Source organism: Tachysurus fulvidraco, chromosome 4, assembly GCF_022655615.1.
Source record: "Tachysurus fulvidraco isolate hzauxx_2018 chromosome 4, HZAU_PFXX_2.0, whole genome shotgun sequence".
Lineage (NCBI taxonomy): Eukaryota > Metazoa > Chordata > Actinopteri > Siluriformes > Bagridae > Tachysurus > Tachysurus fulvidraco.
This window is the reverse complement of record NC_062521.1, coordinates 29,260,668-29,269,520: the sequence shown is the minus strand read 5'-3', so window position 1 is coordinate 29,269,520 and position 8,853 is coordinate 29,260,668. Positions and strand designations below refer to the sequence as shown.

Below are 8,853 nucleotides of genomic sequence, written 5' to 3'. Positions count from 1 at the left end.
AGAGAGAGAGAGAGAGAAGGTGGGGAATAACGTCATGTAAAATGATTATCGATCCTGTGAGTGTGGTGAAGATGAAGAGCAGGATTAATGTTTTAAAAAGGTCTGTGATGGAGTGAAGGCTGGGAGGCGAGAGAAAGATGATGTTATTGCTTAATTAGACACTTTCCTGTTGATTCATTACCCAGCGCTTGTCATCCGTCAGGATAAACGCTCATGTGATCATGGCTTCGCATTTAACATCCGTCCGTAGGGACTTTTAAATGGATTGGAAAAGTTGGTTTAAACTCCGGCTCCTATTAAAAACGTGGCCTTTTAGTTCCCAGTGAATCGACGTGAGGAAAGAAAACTTACATTTCTTCAGAAAAACCTGTTTGTTCTCTTGTTCATTTTCTCTCTACCCACATTCGCTCTCCACATCATGACCTCGATCAGCATTCAGTTAACGACGCGCTGCCTGTGCATGCAAGTCACCTACACACCCACACACACACACACACACACACACACACACACACACACACACACACACACACACACAGTCTAATGCTTAGATTACTGTATTTCTCCTCCTTCAGTCCATCAGAAACAAGCTTTAGCAGCCATTTCAGGGTCAAAGGGCATGAATCACACCTGCTAAGGTACTTGCGCCAAGGAACCTGATACTGCAAGCATTACTGATGCCTACACACAGGAATTGTAGAGATCACACACACACACCTAAACACACACACACACACAAACACAAACACACAAGCATAGGGAAAAACAATGGCACCTCAGTTAGAGGACTGATTGTGGCGGTACTCATGTCTCTGATTACAGAGGAGCCAAGGAGACACACACACACACACACACACACACACACACACGGGCTTTCATATTCTACATTACGTCTCCCAATCCATCAAGCAACGTTCTCTAACCTTTTGACTAAATGAGGCTTGTGTTGCTCGATGTAGGTCAGAGGACCTTTTATCTGAATATCAGTGATAAGCAAATACAGTACAAGGAAAACAAGCAGCACGTAAACATTCACATTTATTATCCTGCTACTTCGCTGCTTCTTAGAAAGATGCGTTTTTCAGTTTCTTTCACGTGAAGCGTTTCAGTGCAGTTACTGCGGGCGCCAGAACCAGACTACTGTAATACTTTACGCTTATTAAAGGTCATAAATAAAAAGGATCCAGACGTAAAAGTTGAACACTATGTGATCTGTGACACACATCTTCTCCTTCGTCTCTGATTATAAACACTGACAAACTTTATACTCACAGCCACTAGACGAATGATCCATCCTCTAAAGTCTCATCCTGGCTTTCACGCCCACAGATAAGACGCTATTACCGTGACGACAGGTCGTAGGGACTACTCGGATGTGGATGTGTGAACGCAGCATTAACACAAACTAAAACAAATACTAAATTGTTCAAGCTGCTTTGATTACATAACAACAAACAACAACATGAGATTGTTTTTTTAACGCTTTATTTATTGCCGTTGCTCTTTTTATGTTTTCGCGATTCAAAGTTTCGAACCCTTCGGTGTGTTTAAGTGCGGTTCGGTTTCGGAGACAGACGTGCGCATGGGAACCGAATCCCACAGGACGTGTGGGTGGCAGAAACGAAGAAATGAACGCAAGAGAAAAACACACACAGACAATGTGACCGGTTTAGTAATAACATTCTCTCGTTATAGTTATTTATTACTGAAAGAGACAGCAGATCTTCTGTGTGTGTGTGTGTGTGTGTGTGTGTTGCTTGGGCGGCCCGGTACCATTTGGTCCGGGGGTTGGGGACCACTGCTCTACACAACAAACTGGAAAAGGACGTATGAAAGCTATGAATGATAACAGTACGTGCTCAGGTGCAGAACAACAGACCTCGTGTGAGACGAGCCATTATTTATCCAATCAGGTTCTTTTGTACTCAAAAAATCCAAATTAGGGGGACACGGTGGCTTAGTGGTTAGCACGTTCGCCTCACACCTCCAGGGTCGGAGGGTCGATTCCCGCCTCCGCCTTGTGTGTGTGGAGTTTGTATGTTCTCCCCGTGCCTCAGGGGTTTCCTCCGGGTACTCCGGTTTCCTCCCCCGGTCCAAAGACACACATGGTAGGTTGATTGGCATCTCTGGAAAATTGTCCGTAGTGTGTGAGTGTGTGAGTGAATGAGAGAGAGAGAGTGTGTGTGTGTGCCCTGCGATGGGTTGGCACTCCGTCCAGGGTGTATCCTGCCTCGATGCCCGATGACGCCTGAGATAGGCACAGGCTCCCCGTGACCCGAGAAGTAGAAAATGAGTGAATGAATGAATGAATGAATATTTAGCAAAAAAAAGACAATTTTTATATAAAAAAGAAAAACAAGTTCAGGAACAGACAGGAAGTGACCTCAGTGCTATTGCGAAAGTCAGATCAAGACCGTCAAGGTCATTTTATAATAAAATAAAATAGAATAAAATAAAATAAAAATAAAGCCAGTGACGGGTCATTCGCACGCTTCCTGACGACCGTATTTTTTTTTTATCGAGCGGTTTACAAATATCAAACAAACACGTGTCTTTTTTCCCCCTTTTGCTCCTCTATCTTTTTATTTTCATCCTCCTCTGTCTTTTTATCCACACAGTAAAAAGATTGGCTCAATCAGAGAAGGCGGTCATAGAGGAAAGGAAAAATAAGGTTTCCTCGTTTCTCTGCTGACCTTTATATCCTTTATTACTGGCAAAGATGTAGAAGTAGAGATGGTGAAGCCTGGCGCTGGACAATAAATCTCAGGAAGAAGAAGAAGAAGATGAAGAAAAAGAAGAAGAGGAAGCGTGTAATGAATCTTCCTATAACTAGCTTTCTGGAGGTGAAGCGTATTGCACTGTTTCGGACTCCGCCTCACTTCGCTTCGCCGCTCGTGATTAACGCTGGGACGTCGTTAATAAAGCGATGAACGTGACAGTAACAGCAGGTGAGGTCGGTTTAACGATCTTAACAAAGCGGATGGAGAAAGCGGCGGAAGAGAAGAGCAGGTAGGATCATCGCCCACCCACGTCTCACATACAGTACAGTACCGCTCGCTGGATTATCTAACTGGTTCCCTCAGGGCGAGAGACACACGGCTATCCAAGCAGAAAGCATCCAGCTGCAGAAATGTGGCCTCAGCTGTGATGGTGCTGAATAACGTGCTACACAAACCCAGTCAGCGCTAACGTTATATACCGTACGGGACGTCTCCTGCTGGAACACTGCACGCCGAATCCCGCTGAAACCAAGCTAATAAATATATTCTGTCCATCTCAGATGTGTCTAAACAGTCGTGTTGTATCAGGACGTCGCTGCTGTTTTTAAGCGGTAAATAAATAAATAAATAAATAAATAAATAAATAAATAAATAAATAAATAGCCTTTCGCAAAAACACGACAATCTTTCTAATAAAAAGAAAAGCTTTAATAAAGTGACTCCAGGAATCCGAGTTAAGATTTTAAAGATGAAATGTTCACATCATGTCACTTATAACTTTCTACACCTTACACCATCAGAACACAATCTCTACACAATCTACACAATCTGAGTATACAATATCTACACAATCTCTACACAATCTACACGATCTGAGTATACAAAATCTACACGATCTGAGTATACAATATCTACACCATCAGAACACAATCTCTAAACAATCTGAGTATACAATATCTACACCATCAGAACACAATCTCTAAACAATCTGAGTATACAATATCTACACCATCAGAACACAATCTCTACACAATCTGAGTATACAATATCTACACCATCAGAACACAATCTCTACACAATCTGAATATACAATATCTACACCATCAGAACACAATCTCTACACAATCTACACGATCTGAGTATACAATATCTACACAATCTACACGATCTGAGTATACAATATCTACACAATCTACACGATCTGAGTATACAATATCTACACAATCTCTACACAATCTACACGATCTGAGTATACAATATCTACACAATCTCTACACAATCTACACGATCTGAGTATACAAAATCTACACGATCTTAGTATACAATATCTACACCATCAGAACACAATCTCTACACAATCTGAGTATACAATATCTACACCATCAGAACACAATCTCTACACAATCTACACGATCTGAGTATACAATCTCTACACAATCTACACAATCTGAGTATACAATATGTACACCATCAGAACACAATCTACACAATATCAACACAATCTGAACACACACTGCCCAGTCCGGTTACACAATTTGTACACAACTTGAACATAGACATAACCTCCATCTGTATATACTTTAAGCCCAATGTGTATAACCTGTTTACTTACAGTAGCTGATCTTCCCAGTCCTTGTGTATCGTGATGTTCAGGATTCGATCTCGTCGCGCTCTCCGATTTTCTGACTATATCCTCGTCCTCGATCATCATTTCCTCTAATAAACTTTAACCTGCCATGTTATTACGAGTCTCCATCAGAAATGTATCGGTCTCTCGAATGCAGCGTTTATTTATTAAATCATCAATCGTTCTTACATTTCGTTCTCCTCGTCTTTTTAAACGACCTTCGTGTTACCGTAGCTCGAGCACTCCGAAATTCCCAAACCCCAGCGGAACATTACCCTTAATAACCAAAAGGAAGATTTTTCATGTTCGGCTTTGCAAATCTAACCAGAAAATAAAACCAAAAAAAAAAAGAACCTTCTTTATTTTTCGCCCACACGGTAGACGCCTGGTCCCTGCAGGGACAGTAAAACAGTTGACACTCGTTCGTACACATGGATTAGGTGGGTGGATTTAAACAGAGGAAGGGAAAAGAATTACTGCTGATTAAGATCATTATTGTTTCATCGAGGTCAAACATGCAAACGCTCCAAAATAGAATAATCGCTTGCTTCAGAAAGGTCTCGATCCAGAAGGAAAGCAGGAGCCAGTGGACACATAAACAATCTGTCTCTAACTAACCAATAACAATCCCTCACACACACACACACACACACACACCTGTGTGGAACAGGGATGTTAAGCATAATGTAATATGCGCATATGATTTTGAGCGTTAAAGCAGACAAGGAGATATAAAATGCAGGATGGGATGTAAAAAAAAAAACAGTTGTCAAAGAATATTGTAAAAATACACAACAGTGCATCGATGTCTGCGAGAGGAGCTAAATAAAAGAAACGGATATTTAAGCTCGACTGTATTTAAGGGCCTTTTTACACCCGGTCACTTCGTGTGTTGTCTCTGATCCGATATCTATCTGATTTGTTAAAACTGTTCCATTTACATCAGGCCATATAAACGCGTCTCGGCGAATCGGATATCGATCCGGTCTTTCTACTTCCGCCCAAAATGCTGATATATTTGACCTCATTTCCGAGGGAATTGAAACAGAACACACTTTGGTGTATGTGGTTTTCAGAACGCAGTCAAAAAGAAGATGAAAAACTGGTTACGACGGTTATGTTACAAAAAACGGCGTTTACTGTTTGCTGCGTTTTCGCTGGCGGCAGCAAAGCGTTTTAAGCCCCGACGAGACGCCTGGGTGAAAGATCACCTGAGTGACGTACTTCCGTTTGGGAGGAGTATAGCGCTGACGTATGTGGCTTGAACAACCACATTCATTTACACCTGTCCAGTTTCATCTGAAACGCGTCCCAGACCACCTCCTGAAGGGGTTCGTACCATCGGGTTTATATCCGTCTCCAAACCGTCTCGGAGGGCATTTAGACCTGGACTTTTAGATCACACATGTAGATCTGTGAGGGTGTAAAAAGCCCATAGAACTCTCTATATGCTGTCTATACAGTGATGCCTCGAGATACGAGTTTAATTCGTTCCGTGACGTCGCTCGTATCTCAAATTGCTCGTATCTCAAATCGCTCGTATCTCAAAGCGATTTTCCCCGTTTAAATGAATCGAAATCCCATTAATCCGTTCCAGCTCGCAAAATTCCACTCCAGTTGTTTTGTTTATGTGTTTTGAATATAAAAAATGTACAGTACCTGTATTTATAAATGACAAATATTGTATAAAAACATACAGTAATAAAAGAGAAAATTAAAAAATAAACTTGTTTTATAATAAAAACTAAAAATAAACCAACAGCTACAGTATTTCCGCTACTATAAGGCGTACCTAAAAGCCTTAAATTTTCTCAAAAATAAGGCTAATAATCCGGTGAGGTGCGACGAGATGCGACTTGTATGTAAAATGAACACATTTGAATGTATATATGTACATATGAATGTATATATGCATGTTTAAGTGGAGACATGCACCGGAAAAACTTAACATTAAAGCCGTCTCTGTGTTACTTCCCGTCATCACCAGTGGTAACTGTGACTCCAGAGGGTTACAAACATACTGTATACCACGCGGCGCTGTGTGAAATTTCTGTGAACACCGCCTATGGGAAATGCGAGGTAGGAGTGCTTTCTATCAACACTATGCACTGTGGTACTACGGTTCATTCGCAGCACTGTACTGGTGAGAGGGAGTTTTTGTGAGTTACTAAATTCCCCAAAAGCTCCAAACAAAGCCACTTCCCAAATGTCTGTCTGTATGCATGAGTGGGATTCTGGGTCGTCTAGGCTAAACGAACGTGTCTACATGTAACATGGCACTTGATAACGAAGAGGAGATGAGATTGTGAGTTGCATGATTGAGCTAAAATTGTTGACATCCCCACTGTATTTGAATGGCATTAAGTGAGGGAGTATCGGAAAACCGTTTCCTGCCTGAAGAGCAGCAGCAGCAGTTGAGGGATGTTTGTGTGTCCCGGAGGTGTTCAACATAAAAGCTGAGTGTGTGTGTGTGTGTGTGTGTGTGTGTGTGTGTGTGTGTGTGTGTGTGTGTGTGTGTGTGTGTGTGCATTGATCCGATGCTGTGATGGCTCAGTGCAGGTGGAGTCCCAAGCTGTCTGCTCCGCTATTGAGCAGCGAGACACAAAGCTGGTGGAAACACAAAATTTATCAATGCAACAGAAACCCTGAGAGGATTACAGGATAAACAAGTGGAGGATGAGCAATCGTGCTTTCTCACCCTAGAGTGCTCTCACCACCGATGCAGACAGACAGACAGACTGAGAGAGAGAGAGAGAGAGAGAGAGAGAGAGACAGAGAGAGAGAGAAGAATGCAAGAGGTGGGAAAAACACAGGGAGAGAGGGAGCCTGAAACGGTGTGCAGTAATGAGTAAGAGCATTAGGTACGTGTGTAGTAGAGGTCTACCGTAGATGTACCCGACCCGAGGTGACCCGAATCACTTTTTACCCGAACCCGACGTGCATAATTTATTTATTTAATTTTTTTAAGAAAGACCCGACCAGAGACAAACCCGAAAAAATTAGACCCGAGTCCGACCCGACCCCATTGGCTATTTTTTTTTACCCGGCTGGACCCGAATGTTGCGTAACTCTATACTAAAGTAACTGCTACAGAGTGGATTTAAAATTGATTGACAGGTCTGTTTCAACGAAAATTAGCTTACAGCCACACGTCGCAAGCGGTCTTGGCAAACAGAGGAGAGGTTGGAAAAGGACTCGAGTCGAAGCACACACACGAGATACAGTAGTTCGGGTCTTCTCGGGTCCGTTCGGTAAAAACATATTCATTTTAAATTACACGAGACCCGACGCCGCTATTATTAAACCCGACCCGTGTCCGAGGTACAAAGTCTGTGAAACTTTTAGACCCGAACCCGCTCGGGCCTCAGGTTTTCGGATCTAAGTGGACCCGTGAAGACCTCTAGTGTGTAGCACTATACATAACACTATATAGTAGCCCTAAAATGTGTTTGTAAGACTCGATGCAGAGCATAAGTCCATAGTAAACACATACACATTACCGGTCAAAAGTTTTAGAACACCCCATTTTACCAGCTCACAATCGACATTTCACAGTTAAACGAGGAGCTCTGTGTCAGGGAAGATGTAATGGGTTGTAACGTCATCTGAAGTACTATTGAGACGGTATCGAGCTGCAGGAAAGTGTATATTGTTCTCATAACGGTGAGATAAAGAAAGAGGGAAAGAGAAAGACAGGCAAACCATTATAACCTTTAAAATGCAGGTCTTTCCTTTAGAGAAATTGCAAAGAAAGCCAAGGTGTCAGCGAGTAAGCTTCCTACACCATCTAAAGGCACTTGGACACCGGAGGCAACTCTGAGAGGAAGAGGTCTGGCAAAGCTACAACAGAATTAGTAGACAGGTTTCTGAGAGTCAACAGCTTGCATGATAGGCAGCTCACAGGACGATATCTTCACCCAGAGCTTAAGTCTGGTCGAAGAAAACGAGTCTCGGTTTCTCAGTTTCGACTGTGAAGAGAAGCTCTGCAGCTCTGACAGGTCAACTGTCAGTAAGAAAGCCGCTTGTCTGGGCCACAGAACACCGCCAGTAGACTACTGAAGACAGGAAGAAGGTCTTATGGACCGATGAATCAAAATCTTGGTTTCATCACGCAGGATTTTATACACTGTCGAGAAGGAAAGAAATGTTCCTCTGTGTGTGACACCGACTGTCAAACATGGAGTAGCAACCTGAACCAAAATTACTGCCACAGCATTTTGAAGCACCAGTTGTTGTTTTTTTCTGGGGTTCATCCTGGAGCAAGAAAATGACCGAAACCATCTCCAGGCTGTGTCAGAACTACCTAAGAAAAAAAGAACTAGACAGTAAGCTTCAAATCATGGAATGGCAGAAACAATCTCCATGAACTGGACAGAAGGGTGAATGAAAAACAACCTCCAAATAATTAATTTCCTCTGCTTGCTTGTCCAAGTACCAATAAAACTGAAAAGTGTGGGCATGTGATCGAATACTATTTAATGACTATTAAATTAATGACTATTAAAA

General features: G+C 42.3%; 1 long non-coding RNA gene across 1 annotated transcript in view; it reads right to left on the bottom strand.

Moving 5' to 3' along the window:
* LOC125141004 overlaps nucleotides 1–8,853 on the bottom strand; it is a 275,689-nt gene that overhangs the window by 225,260 nt on the left and 41,576 nt on the right. The window lies entirely within an intron of this gene.